Source organism: Protopterus annectens, chromosome 14.part0, assembly GCF_019279795.1.
Source record: "Protopterus annectens isolate FY-2018-M chromosome 14.part0, PAN1.0, whole genome shotgun sequence".
NCBI lineage: Eukaryota > Metazoa > Chordata > Ceratodontiformes > Protopteridae > Protopterus > Protopterus annectens.
Window position 1 is genome coordinate 1029379600 of NC_056748.1, and position 26749 is coordinate 1029406348.

A 26749-nucleotide genomic window follows, 5' to 3' on the forward strand; every position below is an offset into this window, starting at 1 on the left:
TAATAGCAAGATTTGAACCTAGAGTCACATGTAAGTCTTTGCATTCCTTTTCATGTATTTCTGTCCTGGAGTGCTAATTGAGTGTAATGTGTTAGCAGGACACATGGCAGTTAATATGAGGCAGAAATAGTCATGGCAGACTTTCTGAACAACCCTTGCTGCTGTGTTTGTGGCACTGAAAATCCCTTCAAAACACACTGAGCTTAGCTAATATGCTGAAACCTAATGAGATACTATTGTCTACTAGGATACTTGATGAAAGTCAATTAAAAACTTCTTTTAATTTACAAAAATAGAGGTTAATCATGAAGGTGTTTCAGGAAATACAAAATGTGTATCAGACAATAAGCCACTCTTGCAACTGCTTCATCTGAAACTTTACACCAGAAGACGAGCCTCTACAGGTGAATGAGTCATTCTGCTCTTCATTTCTGAGTGAGTAAGAACAAATGTTGATATTAACTATTTCGTGATTTGTCTGGGACAGTTGATATCTTTCTAAATTAATAGATTCTCAACACCCAGGATGCAGGCCCCAGAATGAGTGCTGTTACTCCAGCTGATGTTTCTTTTAAACAAGATATTATTCACATTTCAAATGACAATAAGGGCCATGTGTCAGTGTTACTTGCCAAATGTTTGGAATTCAGAAAACAAAAAGTTTAGCAAAGTTTAATGTTCCACAATTGCTGCACCATTATAATGAAAAACTATACTGGAGATAATAACTTTGTTGAAATAAGTAAAAAATTTCAGAAAAACGTAATTGTTTTCATGGCAAAGCACGTTTCCTGACAGAAATGGCTTATAAAAGTATGACACTAAGGCTTACTAGTTCTGAATTTGAAAGTTTATGAGTAATTGTTTCTGTGATGCCATTTCAATAATCAGGATTTAGGTGCATGCCTCGGAATTCTGAGCATATTGTCCAGATGCTAAAAGTCGATGACTCTATCTTTAGCCAGTTATCCACATGCAAAACGTATAATGATTTTATGGACAAAATAATACTGTAATGACAGAAATGTTTTGGCACAGCAAATGGGGCATCCATCAAATGTATTTTTTTTCTATAACAATATAAAAGGAATTTTCATCTTTCTACATTTCTCATGATTTTACTTATTATAGCTCTTAGGCCCAAAGAACTGTTGTAATTTCACCTAAGTAATCACAGCAAGAAGTATTTTGAGAAATGGTTTAATGAAGGGTATACAATTTACTGGGGATGATTATGCCTGTGAACCGCTAATCATAATCCTCTGCTCCTGAAATTGATTCCATCAGTCACTTGCATTGTGTGACTTTGGGCAAATCACCTAAGCAGGCAATGATCCTGTGTTGCCCCTAATCACATAAATAATACCAATAAATATAGCCCATGTCCTCATGTTTATTCATGCTGGTTGCTGTTTGTAGTGTTCCAAGGCAGGTTGCAATAAAAAATTGCAAAGGACAGATACTTTATTGGGTAAAACCATACCACTAGTAGAACCATATTTAAATATGAAAATAAAGGGAGAAGCACTATCAGGACTGTAAAGAGGGGTACCTATGACACCATGACCTCTAGGTAAAGGTAAAGTATTGCTAAAGAATGGAAAGACATCCATTGCATCCAGGCAAATGCATTGTTAGAGCACGGAGAAAGGCATCCATTACATCCAGGCAAATGCATTGTTAGAGCACGGAGAAAGGCATCCATTACATCCAGGCAAAGGCATTGTTAGAGCATGGAGAAAGGCATCCATTACATCCAGGCAAAAGCATTGTTAGAGCATGGAGAAAGGCATCCATTACATCCAGGCAAATGCATTGTTAGAGCATGGAGAAAGGCATCCATTACATCCAGGCAAATGCATTGTTAGAGCATGGAGAAAGGCATCCATTACATCCAGGCAAAAACATTGTTAGAGCATGGAAAAAGGCATCCATTACATCCAGGCAAATGCATTGTTAGAGCATGGAGAAAGGCATCCATTACATCCAGGCGAATGCATTGTTAGAGCATGGAAAAAGGCATCCATTACATCCAGGCAAATGCATTGTTAGAGCATGGAGAAAGGCATCCATTACATCCAGGCGAATGCATTGTTAGAGCATGGAGAAAGGCATCTATTACATCCAAGCAAAAGCATTGTTAGAGCATGGAGAAAGGCATCCATTACATCCAGGCGAATGCATTGTTAGAGCATGGAGAAAGGCATCCATTACATCCAAGCAAAATCATTGTTAGAGCATGGAGAGAGGCATCCATTACATCCAGGCAAATGCATTGTTAGAGCACAGAGAAAGGCATCCATTACATCTAGGCAAAAACATTGTTAGAGCATGGAGAAAGGCATCCATTACATCCAGCAAATGCATTGTTAGAGCACGGAGAAAGGCATCCATTACATCCAGGCAAATGCATTGTTAGAGCATGGAGAAAGGCATCCATTACATCCAGGCAAATGCATTGTTAGAGCATGGAGAAAGGCATCCATTACATCCAAGGAAAAGCATTGTTAGAGCATGGAGAAAGGCATCCATTACATCCAGGCAAATGCATTGTTAGAGCATGGAGAAAGGCATCCATTACATCCAAGCAAAAGCATTGTTAGAGCATGGAGAAAGGCATCCATTACATCCAGGCAAATGCATTGTTAGAGCATGGAGAAAGGCATCCATTTCATCCAGGCAAATGCATTGCTAGAGCATGGAGAAAGGCATCCATTACATCCAGGCAAATGCATTGTTAGAGCATGGAGAAAGGCATCCATTACATCCAAGCAAAAGCATTGTTAGAGCATGGAGAAAGGCATCCATTACATCCAGGCAAGAGCATTGTTAGAGCATGGAGAAAGGCATCCATTACATCCAGGCGAATGCATTGTTAGAGCATGGAGAAAGGCATCCATTACATCCAAGCAAAAGCATTGCTAGAGCATGGAGAAAGGCATCCATTACATCCAGGCAAATGCATTGTTAGAGCATGGAAAAAGGCATCCATTACATCCAGGCAAATGCATTGTTAGAGCATGGAGAAAGGCATCCATTTCATCCAGGCAAATGCATTGTTAGAGCACGGAGAAAGGCATCCATTACATCCAGGCAAATGCATTGTTAGAGCATGGAAAAAGGCATCCATTACATCCAGGCAAATGCATTGTTAGAGCATGGAGAAAGGCATCCATTACATCCAGGTGAATGCATTGTTAGAGCATGGAGAAAGGCATCCATTACATCCAAGCAAAATCATTGTTAGAGCATGTAGAGAGGCATCCATTACATCCAGGCAAATGCATTGTTAGAGCATGGAGAAAGGCATCCATTACATCCAGGCAAATGCATTGTTAGAGCATGGAGAAAGGCATCCATTTCATCCAGGCAAATGCATTGCTAGAGCATGGAGAAAGGCATCCATTTCATCCAGGCAAATGCATTGTTAGAGCATGGAGAGAGGCATCCATTACATCCAGGCAAATGCATTGTTAGAGCATGGAGAGAGGCATCCATTACATCCAGGCAAAAGCATTGTTAGAGCATGGAGAAAGGCATCCATTACATCTAGGCAAAAACATTGTTAGAGCATGAAGAAAGGCATCCATTACATCCAGCAAATGCATTGTTAGAGCACGGAGAAAGGCATCCATTACATCCAGGCAAGAGCATTGTTAGAGCATGGAGAAAGGCACCCATTATATCTAAGCAAAAGCATTGTAAGAACATAGAAAACCCACCCGTTACATCCAGGCAAAAGTATTTGTTAGAGCAAGGAAATGACATCCATTCGATCTAGGCAAAACCATTGTTAGAGCATGGAAAAGGCACCCATTACATCTAGGCAAAAGCCTTGTTAGAGCATGGAAAAAGTACCCATTACATCTAGGCAAAAGCCTTGTTAGAGCATGGAAAAAGTACCCATTACATCTAGGCAAAAGCCTTGTTAGAGCATGGAAAAGGCACCCATTACATCTAGGCAAAAGCCTTGTTAGAGCATGGAAAAAGTACCCATTACATCTAGGCAAAAGCCTTGTTAGAGCATGGAAAAGGCACCCATTACATCTAGGCAAAAGCCTTGTTAGAGCATGGAAAAGGCACCCATTACATCTAGGCAAAAGCCTTGTTAGAGCATGGAAAAAGTACCCATTACATCTAGGCAAAAGCACTGTTAAAAGATTGAAATGGCACCCATATTAGATCCAGGCAAAAGCATTGTTAAAACATTGAAAAGGTACCCATTAGATCTAGGCAAAAGTATTGTTAGAATATGGAAAACCCCCCCATTACATCCAGGGAAAGCATTGTTAGAGCATGGAAAAAACACCCATTAGATCTAGGCAAAAGCATTGTTAAAACATTGAAATGGCACCCATTACTTCCAGGCTAAACCATCGTTAAAACATTGAAATGCCACCCATTACATCTCGGCAAAAGTACTGTTAGAGCATAGAGAAACATTGAAAAAATAGAATTAACATTTTGTATACTTTGCATACTATTGTTTTATCATGGTGTGGATGGGAGGAGAAATGGCGTAGGAGTTATCCTGAAGGAACAGTATGCTAAGAGTGTTTTGGAGGTGAAAAAAGTGGAGGATAGAGTGATGCTTATGAAGCTGGAAACTGATGGTGTAATGGTGAATGTTATTAGTGCATATGCTCCACAAGATGGGTGTGCGATGGATGAGATAGAAAAATTTTGGAGCGAGTTGGATGAAGTGGTAATGACTGTATCCAAGGGTGAGAGGGTGGTGATTGGAGCAGATTTCAATGGGCATGTTGGTGAAGGGAACAGGGGATGAGGAAGTGATGGGGTAGGTATGGTGTTAAGCAAAGGAATGTGGAATGTCAGATGGTAGTGGATTTTGCGAAAAGGATGGACATGGCTGTGGTGAATACATATTTTAACAAGAGGGAGGAGTATAGGGTGACATACAAGAGTGGAGGATGATGCACACAGGTGGACTATATCTTATGTAGGAGGGCCAGTTTGAAGGAGATTGGAGACTGTAAAGTGGTGACCAGGGAAAGTGTAGTTAGGCAGTATAGGATGGTGGTTTGTAGGATGACGTTGGTGAGCAAGAAGAGGAGGAAGAGTGTAACAACAGCACCAAGGATCAAATGGTGGAAATTGAAAAAGGGTAATTGTGAGGTGGAGTTCAGGGAAGAGTTAAGACAGTCACTGGTTGGCAGTGAAGAGTTACTGAATAGCTGGGTAACTACAGCAGAGCTAGTAAGGGAGATGCCTAGAAAGGTGCTTGGTGTGATATCTGGACAGAGGAAGGACGACATGGAGACATGGTGGCGGAATGAGGAAGTACAGGAGAGTATACAGAGAAAGAGGTTGGCAAAGAAGAAGTGGGATTGTCAGAGAGATGAAGAAAGTAGACGGGAGTATAAGAAGATAAGGTACATGGCAAAGAGAGAGGTGGTGAAGGCTAAGGATAAGACATATTAGGAGTTGTATGAAAGGTTGGACACTAAGGAGGGAGAAAAGGACCTGTACTGATTGGCTAGACAGAGGGGCCGAGCTAGGAAAGATGTGCAGCAGGTAAAGGTGATAAAAGATAATGAGAGAAACATACAAGCGAGGAGAGTGTGTTGAGGAAATGGAAAGAGTACTTTGAGGGGCTGATGAATGAAGAGAATGAGAGGGAGAGAAGGTTGGATGATGTGGGGATAGTGAATCAAGAAGTGTAACAGATTAGCAAAGAGGAAGTAAGGACAGCTATGAAGAGGATGAAGACTGGAAAGGCTGTTGGTCCAGGTGACATACCTGTGGAAGCATGGAGGTGTTTAGGTGAAATGGCAGTGGATTTTCTAACCAGATTGTTTAATGAAATCTTGGAATGTGAGAGGATGCCTGAGGAATGGAGAAAAAGTGTTTTGGTACCGATTTTTAAGAATAAGGGTGATGTGCAGAGCTGTAGTAACTACAGAGGGATTAAATTGATCAGTCACAGCATGAAGTTATGGGAAAGAGTAGTGGAAGCTAGGTTAAGAAGGGACATGATGATTAGTGATCAGCAGTATGATTTCATGCCGGGAAAGAGCACTACAGATGCGATGTTTGCTCTGAGAGTGTTGACGGAGAAGTACAGAGAAGGACAGAAGGAGTTGCATTGTGTTTTTGTAGACTTAGAGAAAGCATATGACAGGGTGCCTAGAGAGGAGTTGTGGTACTGTATGAGGAAGTCGGGAGTGTCAGAGAAGTATGTAAGAGTGGTACAGGATATGTACAAGGGTAGTGTGACAGCAGTGAGGTCTGTGGTGGGAGTGATAGATGCGTTTAAGGTGGAGGTGGGATTACATCAAGGATCAGCTCTGAGCCCTTTCTTATTTGCAATGGTGATGGACAGGTTGACAGATGAGATCAGACAGGAGTCCCCGTGGACTATGATGTTTGCAGATGACATTGCGATCTGTAGTGAGGGTAGGGAAGGTGGAGGAGACCCTGGAGAGATGGAGATATGCTCTAGTGAGAAGAGAAATGAAGGTCAGCAGGACTAAGACATAATATATGTGTGTGAATGAGAGGGAGGATAGAGGAATGGTGAGGATGCAAGGAGTAGAGGTGGCAAAGGTGGATGAGTTTAAATACTTGGGATCAGTAGTTCAGAGTAATGGTGAGTGTGGAAGAGAGGTGAAGAAGAGAGTACAGGCAGGATGGATTGGGTGGGGAAGAGTGTCAGGAGTGATTTGTGACAGACGAGTACCAGTAAGAGTGAAAGGGAAGGACTACAAGACGGTAGTGAGACCAGCTATGCTATATGGGTTGGAGACAGTGGCATTGACAAAAAGGCAGGAGTTAGAGCTGGATGTGACAGAGTTAAAGATGTTAAGATTTGCACTGGGTGTGACGAGGGTGGTCAGGATTAGGAATAAGTATATTAGAGGGTCAGATCAGGTTGGAAGGCTTGGAGACAAAGCCAGAGAGGCAAGATTACTTTGGTTTGGACATGTGCTGAGGAGGGATGCTGAGTATATTGGGAAAAAAATGCTAAGGATGAAGCTACCAGGTAACAGGAAAAGAGGAAGGCCTAAGATAAGGTTTATGGATGTGGTGAGAGAGGACATGCAGGTGGTTGGTGTGACAGAGCAAGATGCAGAGGATAGGAAGAAATGGAAACAGATGATCGCTGTGGTGACCCCTAACGGGAACAGCCGAAAGAAGATGATGATGATGATACTTTGCATCCTATAACATGTGAATGCATGTTGAACAACTAGAAACTCTGTTTTTTTCCATAGATTGAGGGACTGCTGGTTAACTGTGGTTTCTGATTTGCATACATTTGAACTGATGACATTTCATATGCTTTCATATTCAGAAGCAAAGTGAATTTTAGAAAGAACAGATACAATCTGCACATATGGCAGTATCCTGACGCAGACATATGATATAGCATAATTCCCTACAACGTTAGATACACTACTTCAGGTAGCAGGTGACATTCTCAAAGGAAACAGGCAGCGGGAACTGTTGCTGAGATATGGAAGGGGTTGGGAAGGAAATTGTGATTTAGGGACTATGGAAACTGAGCTGTAAAGCAATGAGTGTGAGAACTTTCTGGTGTATAGGTTATTATTCGGAGGGGTTTCAGTCTGGCAGAGTGTCTAGCCTGTGCACTGCTTACAAAAAAAATAAAGTATTAACATTTAAATTTAGTATTAAAATGTAAGTATTAAAGTTTGAAGAGGAATAATGTAGATTGAAAAGCAGGACGAAATACTTTTTTGCTCTTTTACATGAACACTATTTTTACAGCCTGTTTTCCCCCCACTACCAAGCTTGGGGAGCACACTATGTTGTTTTCAGTCAGGCCCAAGTTTTACATCCATTTGCCTGTTGAAAGAAACATGAAAATGTTATCAGACAAAAGAATAGTTAACCCCAAACTTCCTACTTTTAAATTAAGTTTATGTTTGTGAAATAAATATTGTCTGTAACCACTGCTATATTCAGCTAAACAATCCCTCATAACAGTATCACCTTAAAGTGTGAAACATCTGTTAATTAACTGAAATTCCTGCCCCTAACAAGCATTAATTGCTGTAACACACATTTCTGTTAAAATATATTCCTTTCAGTTTGAAGATCGCTGTCTTCTGCTTCTGAATTGCATTTTCCTGTAAAAACTATCAGAAAAGCAGAATATAAACAGAAATAAGCACACAGAGTGAAAGTGAAAAAATACTGTCAAGTCAGAGTGATAGTGACCCCTTCCCTTCAAACGTCAGTGTTCAGAATGTAGGCTTGTAATGCTAAGATATGCAGATGTCAGCCTCAGAGAAGAAAATTGTTGTATAATCTCTTTGAATACAAGTAGCAGATGAAGTAAGCAAAATATTGCATTTTAATAGCTATAATAAACTATATTTTTCATGCACTATGAAAGGAAAAAGTGCAGGGCATGCATGAGAAGTCAGCAGTCATTTCATTTGTTTGCTTGTTGGAGCTAGAGAGTTAAAAGAGAGCTTGTTTAGTTTTACACAGCGTTTTCAACCTAGGCAGAACCCCTTATGCATGCATATACACACACGCACACACACTTTTTCAGAATTATGGGAAGTCCCATCTGTGAGCATTGCTGCTTGCTCAAGGTTTACATTCTTGTATACGGAGCGGGAAGGAGCTGAGGAGATCATGTATTCCTATAAGTCTCTCCCAAATCTTCTCTGGGAGTCGCTGAAGCTTCACTCTGCAATTCTGGTGAGTTAACAGTATTACAACATATATAACCTACATCTGGGAAGTCAGGTTGCTTCCTCAGTTTACCTGATAAATAATTCTGAATGTGATCCTTTCAGCATTGTACCAGAAGCAAATCATGCACGTGTTGAACTGCTGAATTTCATTAAAGGGTTAATGGTCATATTCCTCAGCAATCTTCTCACAAAGCCTGGAACCACTGTTCTCTGCCTGAATATTGTACAGTATATGATGCAGCTGATGTGTTTATCTTCTTGTTCTGGTCTGCTCATGAGTGCCCTTATGAATCTTTTCATTTGTTTATTCTGTTGTCTCTGTTCAGCATTTACTATGCATTCAGAACAGCACTTAGCTTGCCGTCTCTTTTCATTCATTGTATGAATCAGGATTCATGGATTAACACTACATCGTTTTTAAAGATACATGTGAGAATGAGATTTGTGTTTTTTTTTCCTTTGGATTTGAACTTAAGCTTGCATTGTTATGTGGTTACTGCTGATATGTGGCTACACTTTGCAGAGGGAAAATAAACAGAAAAGTGCTACTCACTTTAAAATCATATGCAGTAAACTGATGCCCTCAATCTAAGTAGCAATAAACAACTTTTTTTTACCTCTCAGTGGTATATACCGAGCATTTAGCTTTTATTGGTCTCCTTAGAAAGTTCAAGTATCTATGGAAAATGAAAGATACCAGTGGTGTCAGGGAAGTCTGTCAGTACAGGAAGACAAATTACAGGATTATGCCTCTGACAAGCTATATCTTGTAAACTTGAATTTTGATTCCTTCAAACTCGGCTTACATGCAGTCTGCCTTTGAGGAAGTCACTTAGCTAGCCCAGAGATTTCATGTTACTGGCTGACAAGAAATACTTTAAGTTTAAGCAATCTGACAATGTAGTGCAACAGCTGCTGCTGAGTTTCATCTTATCTTGGGTTTGATTCCCTCCCTTGCTGTGTACAAAGCTTAATCACACAGTGACTGCTCCTGGAAAGTGGTACTTGCCCATAGTGGGCTTATCTGATTAATAATCACAATAAAATATTGTGTTGTGTAGGAATGATAATAACTGAATAAAATAAAGAGCGGTGGCATTTATGGTGCCTAATCATTTCAACCATTTTAATACAGTTTGAAATCATTTTTCTTACTACTATGTATATCCGAAGGTGGTGGAACATTATGGAATACTTATTTATATGTATTGCTACCGTTTTATTCGTGATGCACTGCATTTTGTTATTTACACGGACTGGAAGAAAAGCTCGAGTTCAATACATTTGTAAGCCAGCTCTGCATACATGAGTATACTGTCTACGTATGTTTTGTTTATGATACGGTTAGTCATCCTTACATTACTGGCTCATTTCAATCCTATTGTTATTGTTAGGCAGAATGACTATAAACAGCAGTGGCCAGACAATGTAACTGCAATGAATTTCAATCCAACAAAAGATTGCTTAGGTAGAAAATGCTCATTACTACAGAAACGGAATAAGCACGGTCTGTGATCTCCTCCAAAGAAAACAATGGTTAAGTAGCACTATGAAGGACATCTTAATCTAGTGAGTTACGAAACTGGGGCACTCTCACAGGCAGACTTCATCTGAAGTATTAATAGTTTGCCTGCATAACTCCAGTACAGTACTAGTTGCCTCTATTAGATAAATGTATCCTATAGTAGAATTTAACAGCAATACCCATGGGGCACTTTTATATGCTAGCAGAGCATTCCAAAGCTTGACTAATAACATTACACAGGTTTTATCACTGCACGTTTTGGATGACCTTCTAACATCAAGCAGTGGTTTATTTAAGGAACTGAGATCTCTTTTGGGGAAATACCTTCTCACAGTAACGGTTAGGGGCCTGTAGTGTCCACCAAACACCAGTCCGTTAACAAAACATCACTGAAAATACTTCAGCCTCTGCTGATGTTTGAGCAGTGAAACATGTTGGTACCCAAATGTGTTTTCATTGGCACACTGGCAGCAGTTATTTTGTGATAAATTGCGTAAGCGACTGCTATAGCCATTTGTGCAGAGAGTTCAGTAAGCTAGAAGCATTTTAACCAGGCTTCCTTCTTTGGTATGATGGTTTTAAGGTAGTAGTGCATGTTGGTCTTGTTCAGCTAAAATTTGTCTCTGGTTAAGGATGACTCCACACAGAAATTGTAAAAAAAAAAAAAAAAAAAAAAAAAAGAAGAAATATTTTCATATATTGCTTTCATTTACAATACTAAGGTGTCTCCTCCACTCTGAAGTTTTTAGTTTTATCCTGTAATTTATTATACCAAAAACAGATTGATGGAGCCTGCCATTTTGGCATAGCTAATTTCATCTTGCTGTTAGGCTGCCATCTTGTCTTTGTGTAGCTTTGTTTGCATTATATAATACAAGGTTGCTGTTGTCTTGTCCATACATAGGGCTGATACTGAACCTCACCTTGCGCGCTACAAACAGCATACTAAAATAATAGTGCAACAAAGTACCTCACAATTAAAATTCCCATGAAAAATGTCTCGTCTCCCAAACTCGAATATAACCAACATTTGAGCAATAGCTCTACAACACTTCAAATCACAGTTAACAAACTATCATCTTGCCTTACTCTGTGATTTGAAAACCCACCAAGCACTGCAACAGTAGGTTTGTATCATACTCTCTGTAGAGCTCAGGTTGTGGCTGAGAAGGGTCAGTTTACCAGCCCACCTACCTGGTTGATTAATTAATTAATGAATTAATTAATTACTTCATTAATAAGCAGCGGCAGTGCTTTCTCTGACTTTCTTCTTAGTCTGAATACCTTTGGAGAACGTCCATATATCTGTTGCATAACTATCTGCCTAGTGCCTCTCTGTATTATTTACCTGCTGACCCTGCATGAATTAGAAGAGTGACTTAATTATAAATTATAGGCTCCCTTCTGCCTGTCCTATCCAATAACTTCCATGGTAACTGTGTGAGACCAAAAATGATGCGACAGCTGCTTCAAGGAAATGATGTGAGATTTCATCGACAGCCAAATGATGTGCACATAGACAGCAAAGTCTTTTCTAAACAGGTAATGGTGTAAGAGGTGCCTCAATATAAGTTCCCTTATGTGTGGAAGTCTTGATGTTATTTTAAAGGGAATAAAAAATAACTTTGCAATAAAAAAAAAAGTGGGTCATTTTGAGACAGATAGCATGTTGTCTAATTTTATTTTTTGTTCCTCTCAGTTAAGAAGTATAATTTGTTCTAATTTTATATGGGGGAATAGACACAAATGTGATAAACAAAACATGTTTATTTATGTATGTACTCTGTTCTACAGTTTGCTTTAAACTCAATGCTGCTACAGTAATAGTCATAGAATACCATACCTCTCATCCTGTTAGCCCAAGAAATCTTGACAAAGCCAGACATGATGGGGGAGATAGGCACAAAAATAGAGGCAGATTTTAATATTGCTCTTATAAACTTAGAAAGCATCTAGAATAACAGGTTTTCTATTAAATGTGTTTTTAAATGGATATGAAGTCTGAAACTGAAATGTTTGTCATTATTTAGTGATTTCATTCCTCAGATCATCCCAGTCATTTGCCAGAAAATAACAAATTTAATGAGAAACAGACCAAAATTCTGAGGCAAAAATCTGGACATTCTATGAAAATCTAGACAGTTGAGAGGTATGTACAGTGCAAGAAGGTAGTCTATGTCTGCTTATGAAAGAAAGGTGGCACCATTTCCTCCCTCTAAGCAACTACTCTGTCCCCCCCCCACCTCTCTATATATATTGCCCCTTCTCACTTCAAAATGCAACTTTTTTCACTTCCTAACATTCTACTCCCTCTGCATATGTACTTTACAACCCTACATTCTTTACCATTATTAAACTTTCAAACAACTACCATAAAATAACTTATTGGCATTAATGTGGAGTTCTCATTTAATAAGGAAACCTAAATGACTGCTGTCTTTCACTGACACAGTTATTGTACTTGCCTTAGCGTTAGCAGTAATCATTTCTCCTTTACTATCTGGGAGTGCACATTTATCAAATTCCATGAGCTAATTCTGTCCATGTTCAGAGCCAGGAAGTGTTTGGTCAGCTAAAGCTTTGTAGCTGCTGTGCAGCACTGTACAATAATGACTCCATGCTAATTATGGTGAAGTCATGCATGAACTGCTCGTTGGTGTAGTTTTGGTACATCTGTTACATATTATTCGGAAAATAAGTGTATAGAAGAGAAACCAGAAACAAGCACGGGTCACCTTGAGTTGGATAGTAGGTTGTATAATTCTTCTACTTTTTGCTCCTGTCAGTCGAGGAGTATTTCATTTATTTCAACACTTCTGCATGCTTTCCAATATCAGTTAGCCTGCTTTGAAGATGGCTCTGATTCTCCATGTTGTAGGTTTTTGTGAGATCTAGAAACAAAGTTGTAGTAACTTCTCCAGCATTCACCTTTCAAGAGCATGCTCTGAAGGTCTGACTACTGCAAACTGGGAGCCGTGATCTTTGTGAGTGTGGCACTGTGCATGCCCCGATTATAGATAATATTTAGGAGGACACCTCATGCCAAACTGATTGACCAATGGTAGCACGAGGAGTTGCGGCAGATTGTACTTCAGCTCACTTACAGTCTGTCATTGTAAAAGTTAATCTTTAAAACTATGTTCAAGGATGGGTTTATGTCAAATGATCAGCTTTCAAAAACTTGAATTTCATATGTTTGACTTTCTGAAAAGTCAAAACATTTGTACAGAGATCGTGGCACAGTGGGGATCAGGGAATTTACCTTTTTCCACACTAGTGTTGGGGTATGGGATGACTTATCCCCGTGAAAAACAGTAGATATTTGTTGTGTTGTTTTGACTGAGTTTTCAGAAAGCCAAATATATGGTTCAACCATATGAAGTTGGAGTTTCCAAAAATTCGATCTTCTGATGTAAACCCTCAAGGATACAAGTACATTTTATTCACTTGGTGACCTACTTACCACCATAGGGATGTTTTTATTTTGCATCTACCATCAGCTACATGAATATAGGTGGCAGACTGTGTGAATTTGAGGGAGACAGCACTTCTGGGATTAATGTGTGTCTATCCATCTTAACTAGCTTTCTTACTTCGTAATAAATAATGTATGGGAAGTTAACGGCACCAATGATGTTCTTTCTGGATAATAAATTGAGTTAGCTTTAAAATCGACACCAGAGACATAATAATTTAATTTCAGTGAAAAAAATAAAAAACAGCAGCATTTGTGCCACAGAAATATTCAGAACTATCTGACAACTTATTTTAAGGTACACATGGACTGCAACTAATTTCTTTTTTAATATACTTTTTATTGATGGTATATGAATATCATGCAATTCTTGTCTTAAACACAGACAAATTACACATTTACACATTTTGATGACACGTATACACATTTTTCGCATTTTCAAATGTTGTTCCCCCTCCCAGATGTACCCATGAAGTTTAACATCTGCTTTCATTCTTTGTCTTATTATTCTTTTTTATGGGAAACACCAATAGCGTATCCTTTTGTATCCTCAAATCATTTTTTTCAGTTGTATATGGGGGGAACAGACAAAGATGTCATAAACAAAGCATGTTTATTCATGTATGCACTCTGTGCTAGTGGTTGCTTTAAAATTAAACTCAATACTGCTACATTACACAGTAATAGTCATAGCGTATATGGCTTAGAAGGTAGGCTGCAATCCAGATGACATGTAATATGTTTACCACAGACAGTGACCATCTCCTTGAATATTACATGTGACTGTGCTTAGAAATGTTTCTAAACAAATGTTTCGGCCATACACCAACTTGGAGGTAACAGAAAATGTATTTCTTTTTTCTCTAAGTAGTTACAGCCTCAAGAGTATATTTTGGGACTGGGGATTTGGGGGGTAGATTCCTCATATTGGGATGCAGGAGACACAGCCGCCCTACAAAAACATTTCAAATGCATCCCATCAAGATGGGAGTTCCTCAAGGGTCCATTCTTGGTCCCTTACTTTTTAATATCTTCACTAATAACCTCCACAATTCTTCCCCATACTCTTCTCTCATACTGTATGCTGATGACTCCGCAGTCATCTGTACCTCTGATACCATCTCTGACCTACACACCCTCAGCCAAAACTCCTTTAACTCTTTTGAAACCTGGCTCTCTCATAACCATCTCATCCTAAATCCCAAAAAGACAAAGCTTCTTCTTTTCCTCCCAAAATCTCACACATCTTAAACCTACCTTCTCCATTATACCACTTAACAACACTGCCATAAGTATAGAAACTCACACCAAACTTTTGAGGGTCACCATCGATGACCAGCTTAAATTCGACCTGCATCTCTACCACTGCATAAAGAAAACACACCAAAAACTCTACCTACTTTACAGAAATAAAAAATTCCTCACAAAAGACTCTAGACTCTGTCATGCCTATGTCTACCTTCTACACAGTCATTTCTACAGCTCACAAATCTTAACTAACCTACAAGCCTCCCTTCTAACAAAACATGAATCCACCTACAACAAAGTAGCTAGGTTCACAGCTAACCAGATATCTAATATACATCACTGTCAATCTCTCAAACTTTTAAACTGGCTAGAGTTCCCCTGCCAACTTTTACTCTCTCAACTTCCTATCATTCATTTCATCCTCAACCTTAGGCTCCAAGACCAATCTGAGTGCTTTTTCATTTATTTTCACTTATTTTATTGCATTTGCACTTGCCTATCATTTTTATATGTGCCTTATAGCTAATTTATCACATTTGCACTGTTTAAAAGCAATTTATGGATTAACTGCATTTCATTACTGTTTAACTGTATTTCATTATGTACTGCAATTCATTTCTTTTTAACTGCATTTTATTGCATTTCATTACTGTTTAATTGTATTTTTCATACTGTGAGTTCTGTTTTTGTTTCTAAGTGGTTAATTTGTGATTTTCTGTGAGTTTTACTGTGTTCTTAACCCTTAAATTGAGTAGCATAGTCTGGATACAGGTTTTCTGCATCCAGAACTGTTTGTTTTTGCCTTCTGTGTTTCTGGCAGCCATCTTGTGTTGGTAGGGGCCTATCTTTTCTGCTAGTGAGAGTAGCATGGCTGCCTGGACCTTGTCTGGTACAAGCCTATTGGTAAAGAAAGCAAGGGCTAGCAGGATAGACTAGATTTCTGTGTTACTAGAATCTTTTAGTTTTTGTGGTATTTAAACCCCATGTTTAAGCTGGTTTGGGCTTATTTGCACATCGTGCACCACAGCTGCATTGTTTTTAACCCTTTGCAAGGTATTTCAGCTACAAATTTTCCCTTAGTAACACTTGTGTGATCACCTAATAGTACTCATCTTAGACCTTTCACCCTTTACCCCCTTAGCTCTCTCTGGCCTCTTTCCACAGATTCTGACAAAAATGGATATAAACTTTCCTACGATTTCTCCTGCCAGTTTGGTTGGCATGGGCATCCTGAGACAGTGTTGCAACTGGCTCATGCACATGGACAGCCCTCTACAATAACCATCTAGGAACACAATTTGTGAGAGATGCAATTACATTAAGAACCTAGAGTCTATGGTCTCTCCTTCACAAACCAGTATATCTGGCACTGAGAATGTTGTCAACACAAACACCACACCTCAAACACCACCCACACACCCATATATGTGGAGGTCCTCAACAAAAACATACCCAAACAAAAGAGACCTCTGAGGCAAAAACACACGCAAACTCCACAGCCCACCACACCACACAACACACATAGTCCACGCATACCTATGTCTCATAGCCACTAAGGCCTAACCATGAACCCAACATATTAGTCATAGGAAACTCCATTGTGAGACACACAGATGTGCACTTCACCAGGCTGTATAAGGAGAAAGTCACGGTTAGTAGTTTGTAAGGTGCCAGAATTCACCATATCACACATGCACTAAAGTCTTTCAACAACAGGTACTGTTATGACTCTATCATAGTCTATGTTGGCGTGAATGACTTGAGATGTACCTCCTTGGACTATATGAAGAGAGACATGATTGAGCTTACTTAATATGTGTCCCAGGCACGTATGTCTCTAGCCTTAAGCAGCATCCTATCATCACCCAGAATGATACCTAAGTACAAACAGAAAATTATTGACTTTAACAATTGGCTTAGTTTTTGGTGTCATTCCATGTGGATCCAGTACTTGACAGCCTGGGGAAGACATAATCGACCATGATGCTTCACCAGAGATGGCCTGCATCTGTCTCCCTTGGGCTTCAGGCTTCTGGCAAAGGCTCTTGCCTCCCCCATAGTGCCTTTTTTAGGCAATGCCATGAGTTCAAAACTACCAACATGAAAATTTCATCAAAATGCAAATTAAAGGTCATGCTGCTAAACGCTAGGAGTCTAAACATGAAAATGCACCCATTGCAAGCTTTCTTAACCCTGGAACATGCTGACATTTGTGCAGTCACCGAAACCTAGTTCAAAGCTGCGGAGAGCACTCCAGCCATACCAGGTTGCTCATCCTGTCATACATTCAGACCCCAAACAGTGGACAGCAAAGCAAAAGGTGGTGGGGTTTCAATATATATTAAAGACATACGAACCTTCAGGCTGGTCAAACACTGTGACACACAGGAGATACTCCAGATGCAGTTAACCATTAACAAGACCATTATTCAAATTATACCTAGCTACTGGCCCCCAACATTGACTCAAGATGTCCACTCACTCTACCTATCTGGACCTGTTCGAATCCATCAAGATTCAACCCTTTACCCTGACCCTGGGTGACTTTAACTATCCAACCATAGATTGGAAGAACTACTCATGCCAAAACACAAATGCCCAGAGATTTCTTGATTTCATCAATGCAAATGCTTTGGACCAGCTGGTCGACACCCCCACAAGAGGTGATAATATCTTGGACTTGGTATTAACCAACATGAGTAACCACTGCAGTATCCCTACAGTATCATCCTCCCTGGTAAGATCCAACCACAAAGTGGTCGCTTTCAAAGTCACCATCTCCCCCCGACACCCCCCCCCCCTCCCAGCTAGGGTCAAACAAAAAACTTCTCCAAAGCTGATTACAACCTCCTGGGAAGGCATAAACAGCTTCACAACCCCCTCCCCCTCAGTAGGAATTGACACAAATGTCCAAACCTACACCAAAGTACTATATGAGCATTTATGTAGCTGCATGGAATCAGGAATACCCGACAGGATAAAATCTTCCTCCTTAAGGAAGAACTATAATACAACTGAAGAACACTGATCCTCTGTGTCTTGACACGCCAACCTCAAAGCAAGGTCACAACAAAAACAGAAAAAAAATTAAATTTGCAATTATAGATAGTGTTCAAATCGACCCAAGATGGGGAGATTTTAAGGGTATACTGTCATATAAAGAAATCAGGTGGCAGCTTTACACAGATGCTTCTAGTACACCAGGGCTTAATGATTGCATCACAATTAAGCTGATGTTGAAAATAAGTTAATTAATTGTTTACACTCATTTGGATTTTTATTTATTTATTTATTTTGATTTTTCAAAGATCACTATATTATATTTTATGTGTAATAAGTTTACAGACAAATCTTTGTCAGTGTATTAGTTTATAGAATTATACTTACTAATTATACTTAGTATTTTTATGATAATATGCATAATTTTTTATGATAATATGCATCATTTATGTTGCTATGGGCATTACAAGGAACTCACACTCCTTTTAGATTATACTGTGTGGATGTTGCTTTAACATTGCGCATTTTGGCACCAATGAGTTTATTTAAACGCTATTGCAACATTTTAATGGTGTTCTGATGAAGCTCGCACTGTAGCGAGTGAAAGCACTTAACTTTTTGGATAATAAACACTGTTTTTATTTTATATCGGCCAGTTTCTTTCATTTTTTCCGTTTTTGTTGTGACCTTGCTTTGAGATTGGCATGTCAAGACACAGAGGATCAGCGTTCTTCAGTTGTATTATAGTTCGTTGTTTCACCGAACGCTGGTACTGTTTTTAATTTCTCCTTAAGGAAGAGTAAATCTGTCTGGTGGACATCTGCAATAAATAAACTCTATAATAAAAGGAACAAAATTGCTGTCCAGGACCAAGAAGGAGCAGGTGCCTAATTGGAAGCAATCTCTCCTTAGCCTGAACAAGCAAATAAGAGCACTAATAAAATCCTCCAAAGCAAACTTTGCTTCTAAACTGGCCACATCTACTAAAGATAGTCATAAGGCTTTCTTCACATATGTCCACAATCTCAAAGGAAGCACTCAGATCTGCTCAGAACTGGTGGTCAAGGACACCGCATACACAAATGCTGTAAATATAGCCAATATGCTGGCAGACAGGTTCAGTAAAAACATCACCCTTCTGTCCCTACCATCAGTAAATCAGAACATCCTCAGCACCTGCCCCCTTCCCTTATCTCTAGGGAGCAAGTCATCACTTCCTTCTCAAAGGCAAAATATACATCCTCCATGGGACCTGATAGCATCTCAGGCTGCATCCTACATAAACTCAGGCAGGAACTTGCGGCACCATTAGGCACTCTATTCAACCAAAGCCTGAGTACCAGCTGAGTGGAGGACAGCCACTGTCATCCCTTTGCACAAAGGTGGAGCGTCCACCGATCATAGAAATTATAGACACATCAGCCTAACTAGCCTGATCTCAAGGCCATGGAATGGATTATCATGGACCTCATTAACAAGAACATTGGCAACCTCCACACTTGATCCCTCACAATTTGATTTTGTCAAGGCAAGGTCATGCCTGTTAAACTTAATTGACATCTTTTAGACAGTCACCAAAGCCATGGACGAGGGGAAGATAGTGCACACTGCCTACCTTGACCTGGCCAAAGCCTTCGATACTATTCTCCACTTGGATGTAATAGATAAAATCTCTCAACTAGGCATCAATCTGTATGTTACCAGATGGGTAGCAAACTGGTTCACTGATAGAACCCCCCCCCAGTGAAAATAGGGGAAGCTACCTCAAGCAGTAGACCCATAATGAGCAGTGTACCCCAGGGATCGTTCTTGGAGCCTCTGATTTTTGGGATATACTTTTCTAAGGTGCAGGCCAAAAACCAGTGGGCTATGGCTGACCAAGTTTGCAGATGATTGCAAGCTGGGTGCTGTCATCAATTCCCCTAGTGATGTGGACATCCTCCAAGAGAGTCTTGCCCAAACAAATGACTGGTGCCAGAAACATTGCCTCAAACTGAATGCCAAAAAATGCATCATCATCCCTTTTGGTGGGAGTGATGTCCCCACAAATTATCACATTGATAACAAGGTCCTAAGTACACAACAATGGCTTTCCCACTGTTATTAAGCTAGCGACTGCATTTCGCCTGTTTTACTGCTACTTTAAGTAATTTCTGCATTTTACACTGTTTATTGCACTTTAAGTTACTAATTGTTGCAAATTGTTTCTGTAGGCTGCACACTAAAGTGCGCTAGCCGATTTACAGCATTTATAGCATTTACTGTCTGTTTTTTTCCTTGTCTCTGTAATAAAACAAAAAAATCTCTTGTTTTCCCGCCTTACTGAACTAGAGTAGTCCAGTTTCAGAGTTGCTGATCCCTGGGCTTTGTTTTTAGTTCCTGTTACTGATCCATTGCCTTATTAGGAAGTTTCTTTGCTTACCAGTGGGAGTGGGAAGCACTGAGCAGCCTTTCTGTCCGATTTGGTGAAGTTTCAGCCAGAAACTAGTAGTCCATTGGTCGTTTTGGGCCAATTCCTAGCTCCTTTCAGCCCCCTGCTATAAAACACGCTAAACACGCGTTTTCCAGCTTGTACCAACTCAGCACAGATCCTCGTGGTGGCCTGCAGAGTGATCCAAGCAGCAGAGAGCTAAAAGAGTGACTTTCTACCAGATATAAGTATTTTTGTGGCTTTCCCACTGTTATTTAAGCTAGCGACTGCATTTCGCCTGTTTTATTGCTACTTTAAGTGATTTCTGCATTTTACACTGTTTATTGCACTTTAAGTTACTAATTGTTGCAAATTGTTTCTGTAGGCTACACACTAAAGTCGCTAGCCGATTTACAGCATTTATAGCATTTACTGTCTGTTTTTTCCTTGTCTCTGTAATAAAAAAAAAAAATCTCTTGTTTTCCCGCCTTACTGAACTAGAGTAGTCCAGTTTCAGAGTTGCTGATCCCTGGGCTTTGTTTTTAGTTCCTGTTACTGATCCATTGCCTTATTAGGAAGGAGGAAGTTTCTTTGCTTACCAGTGGGAGTGGGAAGCACTGAGCGGCTTTTTGTCTGATTTGGTGAAGTTTCAGCCAGAAACTAGTAGTCCATTGGTCGTTTTGGGCCAATTCCTAGCTCCCTTCAGCCCCTGCTATAAAACACGCTAGCAGCGTAGCGCGATTTAGCTGAGTTACCACTGTTGCACACAAGAGCAGCGGTTAAACAAGGTTAAACTATTTGGGCCATCTAAATTCCACTCTTCCAATTTTCCCTTAAAACTACCTTCCTCGAGCTGTACTGCTGATCTAACCAGCATATCCTATAACTGAAAAGTTCATCTCTACTTGATTCCCAAGTAGACTATTCTCTATCTGTAAAGCCTAGCACTTACTCCTACAGTACTTGCACCTTGATAAAGCACTCTTATTATAGATAGTACCCCACCAGCCTAAAACCCACTTCCCCCGGAGTCCTTTGAAAGTCACTTTATCTACTACTTCTAGTATGTAGAGGGATCAGTTGCTAGTGTCCTCTCCAGCTCAACTGGTGAACCTGGGAATATTGAGGCAATGTTACAACTGCCTCATGTACACAGACAATCCTCTCCTTCTCCCACAAATCACAAATACATGCAAGAGATGCAACTATACGGCCAAACTGGAGGCTGAGCTCTCTCAACATAGGACTGGCAAGACCAGACAGGAGGAGAAGGTAACCACACACAATACATACCTAGTCACACATGGTACCATCACAACTTCAAATCATACACATACTCACACAAAGACATACTCGGAGGCTCTGATCAAAAATTTACCAAAACAGCAGAGGCCACCAAAGCAGACACCCAAACAACTACCACCTCACGACCCAACACATGCAACACATAGACCACACAGTCAGAGTGTCAAACAGTCACAGCCCTTAAGGCCAAACAAAATGCCAGACACACTTGTCATTGGTGATTCCATAGTCAGACACACTGGCGTCCGCTCACCAGACTGAGTAAAGAGAAGGTCACAGTAAGCTGCCTGTCGGGCGCTAGAATCCGCCACATAACGCAAGCACTCAGGTCTCTCAACAGCAGTTACAAGTACGACTCAGTCATTGTCCACGCTGGTGTCAACGACCTGAGATGTACCTCCTTGGACTACATGAAAAGGGACATCGAGGAGCTCTCTGATTATGTAGCCCAGGCAGGTATGACCCTGACCTTGAGCAGTATCCTACCTTCACCTAGAATGATGCCACAATACAGTGATAAGATGATCAGCTTTAATAATTGGCTTAAATTCTGGTGTCATTCAAAGGGGATCCAATGTCTGTCTGCCTGGGATGACATGCTGGACAAGCCACGCTGCTTCGCAAGGGACGGCTTGCACCTGTCACCCTGGGCTTCCGGATATTGGCAAAGGCTCTTGCCACCCCCATAGTGCCTTTTTTAGACAAGGCTCAAATTCTAAACCTACCACCCTAGAACACCAAAAAGGAAAAAAACTAAGGGTAATGCTGCTCAATGCCAGAAGTCTCAAATCTCAAGATGCACGCACTCGAGGCCCTTCTCAATATGGAGAACATCGATGTCTGTGCTGTGACAGAAACCTGGTTCAAGGCTCCTGAGAGCACCCCAGCACTAACAGGTTTCACCTCATATCATGCGTTCCGGCCCCAAAATCCGGACAACACCAAGAAAGGAGGGGGGGGTGTCCATATTCATAAAGGACACCCACACCTCAAGGTTGGTGGCAACGCACGATGCATCGGAGACCATCCAGGTGCAATTAACCATAGGCAAGACTGCTCTGCAATTTGTAGCATGTTACAGGCCACCCTCTCAAACTCAGGAACCTCACATGGCCTTCCTGAAAACATTGGAGGGATAAATGTATCTCCAAACACCATCATACTAGGTGACTTCAACTACCCTAATATAGACTGGGAACACTACTCAAGCCCGAACACTCTAACCCAAAGATTCCTGGAGTTCATAAACTCAAATGCCATGGAACAACTAGTCACCATCCCCACAAGAGGAGAAAACATACTTGATCTCATCATCACGAACATGGGATCAAAATGTTCAACACCGGAAGTATACCCCTCACTGGTGAGATCAGATCATAAACTAATCTCGCTGGAGGTCCTCATCCCGCCCCACCTGAAACAAAAAGACCACAGTGAAAAACTTCTCAAAAGCCGATTTCACACTTCTAAAAACTAGTGTGGTCTCCTTTAAGGCCCCTGAGCCAGTGGTAAACATTACTCAAACCGCTGAATCACTTACAAATGCCTTCTACCAGCACCTACAGGACTGCATGGATCAGGCAATCCCAAACAAAACTAAGACTCTCTGTACCAAAGGCAAGCGTCCAGTCTGGTGGACCCCAGCCATAAACAAGCTCTACAACAAAAGGAGGAAGCTACTACAAGATAGAGCAAAATCCTTGAAAGTTAAGACACCTTTGATCATTATAAGTAAAAAACTAAGAGCTCTCATAAAATCATCCAAGGCAAATTTTGAGAGAAAAATCGCCAAGGACTCTAAAGAGAATCATAAGGCCTTCTTTAGCTATGTTAGAAACCTAGGAGGAAACTCCCAGATATGCTCAGAATTAGTTCAAAATGATGTGAAAATTACTGAACCTACACACATTGCCAACATACTGGCTGACAGGTTCAGTGCAAACTTCTCCCCTCCCCAAAAGGAGAGATATCTATTCCAGAGGATTGTAGCCCCCAAACATCTCCAACGCCCAGGTGAGAACTGCCCTCACTAAGGCAAAACACACAGCATCCATGGGACCGGATGGTGACCCCGGCTGTGTGCTTCATGAACTCAACGAGGAATTAAACCCACAGTTAGGACAGCTGTTTAATCTTAGCCTCACCTCAGGATACGTACCCAAGGAGTGGCGCCGGCGACTGTGGTCCCACTTCATAAGGGCGGTGCCTCCACAGACCCTGGAAATTACCGCCCATTAGCTTGACAAGCCTTATCTGCAAAGCCATGGAGAGGATCATAATGGAACTCATAAATAAAGACATAGGGAACTTGCAGACTTTGGATCCAACCCAGTTTGGCTTTGTCAAAGGCAGATCCTGCCTCTTAAACTTGGTTGACTTTTTTCGAGACAGTCACCAAGGCCATTGATGAGGGAAAGGCAGTCCATACAGCCTACCTCGACCTGGCAAAGGCCTTGACACAATACCCCACTCAGGTATCATCGAAAAACTCATCAGCTTGAATGTAAACCCATACATCACAAGATGGGTTGCAAACTGGCTAAGTGACAGAACCCACAGGGTCAGAGTTGCTGGAGCCATGTCAGACTCAAAGCCTGTCACAAGTGGTGTCCCACAGGGCTCAGTCCTGGGTCCACTCTTGTTCGGCATCTACTTTTCTGAAGTACAAGCAAACACAGGAGGGTTATGGCTGACAAAGTTTGCAGATGACTGCAAACTGGGCCATAGTCGAAAACACATCTGACACAGATATCCTCCAGAAGGGCCTCACAGAAATGGATAACTGGTGCCAGAGCCATGGCCTGAAGTTAAACGCCAAAAATGCATAGTCATACCCTTCGGGAAAAACAAGGTTACCCCTAGCTACCATATAGGTGGCAATCCACTGAGCACAGAAAAAGTCATCAGAGATCTGGGGACCCAGGTTGACAGTAGCCTTCGTTTGACACTCATGTTGCTAAAGTAGTTAGGAAAACCTTCTATATCACCCACCTGATCATGAAGGGATTCACATCTAGATCAAGGGAGGTCATCGTCCCCTGTACTCATCACTCATTAGACCTATGATTGAGTACAATGCCCCGTTTGGAATGTATCTGACCAGACACCTGCTGCAGCTTGAAAGGCCCCAAAAGTTCCTCACCAAAAGGATAAAGGGTCTCAAAAATATGTCTTATGCTGCCCGACTGAAAGAACTCCAGCTCTATTCAGTCTCATACCGCTTGCTCAGAGGTGACCTGTGCCTGATATATAAGGCCATGTCAAACCCAGATTTGATGAATATGCTTCACCTCAAAAAATCTAGATCCCTCAGAACCACAAGGGCGGGAGACTTAAACCTTGACACGGTTATAAATAGAATGTGCTGGAGGGAGAGATTCATCACCCAGAGACTCCCTATGCTGTGGAACAAAATCCCAGTACATGTGAGGCAGAGCACCTCTCTGGCCTTGTTCAAGAGGAATCTTGACCAATGGATGGGAGATTGCAGATATACCCCAGGGATTACTTCAGTGTCACTGCTTGACAGAGGCACAGCAAAATGATAGGCATAGTTTTTATTCAAACTAAAGGGGTGGCGAAAGCCACATAACTATGGGCTAGGCTTATAAATGCCCTTGGGCAGATAGCCTAGTATGAACCTATGAACCTATGAACAATCATTCATCAGGGACTTGGGCACCCAGGTTGATAGCAACCTGAATTTTGACCACCATATTGCTTCCGTTGTACAGAAGGCTTTCTACATGGCCCTGCTCATAGCAAAGGTATCTCATCCATGGACAAGGAGGTCATAACATCCTTGTATTCTTCCCTTATAAGACCAGAGACTCCCCCCTTCTGTGGAATAGACTCTCTCTCCACATCAAGCAGAGTACGTCATTATCTCTTTTTTTAAGCACAAGCTGGATAACTGGATGGGGAACAGAAAATACACCCCTGGAATTCCACTTGTGTCCCTGCTGGACAGGGGCATCGGTTGCTCCCTTGTCAGAACATGGGCTTGTAAGGGCCTCAGGGCCAATAGCCAAGTAACTTCTTATGATCCTATGAATAAGCCCTCCGCCTGTCCATATATCTCCTCACTCATCTCACTTTATGTTCCTTCTAGAACCCACAGGAGCTTGGACCAACAACTCTTGGAAATATATAAGCCCAAAAGATCTATAGGCCAGAATCTCTATAGTTACACCCCTGCCCTAGCTTGGAGCAAACTACTCTTGCCCATCAGAAATAGACTCTATGCACATGAATTCAAAAAAGCTCTAAAAGAATACCTACTAAATTCCTGGACTAGTCACTGTAAAAAAACTCAGTTTAAACTTTCCTTCCAAAACACCACTTAACCGTACCATCTCTGTCCTCTACTACTGCCCCTGTGACCACTTTACTACTGGCTCCCTGTCATTATCTCACCAGGTTCATAACTGCTCCCTCATCTTCTACAACTAACCTGCTTCTGACACTTTTTGTCCACTCTGACCTTGAGATATGTACCCTGCCAACATGTTTACGTTGCTTTATCATAACTCTTGCAGTCAGTTTATCAGAGACACCTCTCTGTTCTGGTGTACATTTACTTCTGTTGATTCACTTGTGTAATCTATTTCATTACTAAACTCTATAATCTCTGTATTGTTCTCATTAATGCTATATTTTGTAACCTTTTTTTTACTCTGTGGAGCTTTTCTCCCCGGTCCTCTGCTGAAAATGGGCTCTAGCTCCGTCAGACTTTCCCGGTCAACAAAAGTCAAGTAAATAAATAAATGCATTAGTTGTATTACAGATTTTGCCAGTGGTATAGGGGTGATGGACCTATGTGGCAGAGAGATGGATATCGGGTGATCTGTCTGATCTGTCTTTGATAAATGAAAGTATAGACCCTTTAGAAGTGGCACCAAAAAGACGCAGATATGAGTACAATGAGTATGCCTGGCTATAACCACGACACCAGGTAATGATTAATAAATACAGACTCAAAAGGACAAACACCCCACATCAGGACCTTTCAAACATTTAACATCTTTTACAAAAACTAAGCAATAAATGTCCCCGTTGTACTGTCAGACTTAAATTCACACATTAAAAGTAAA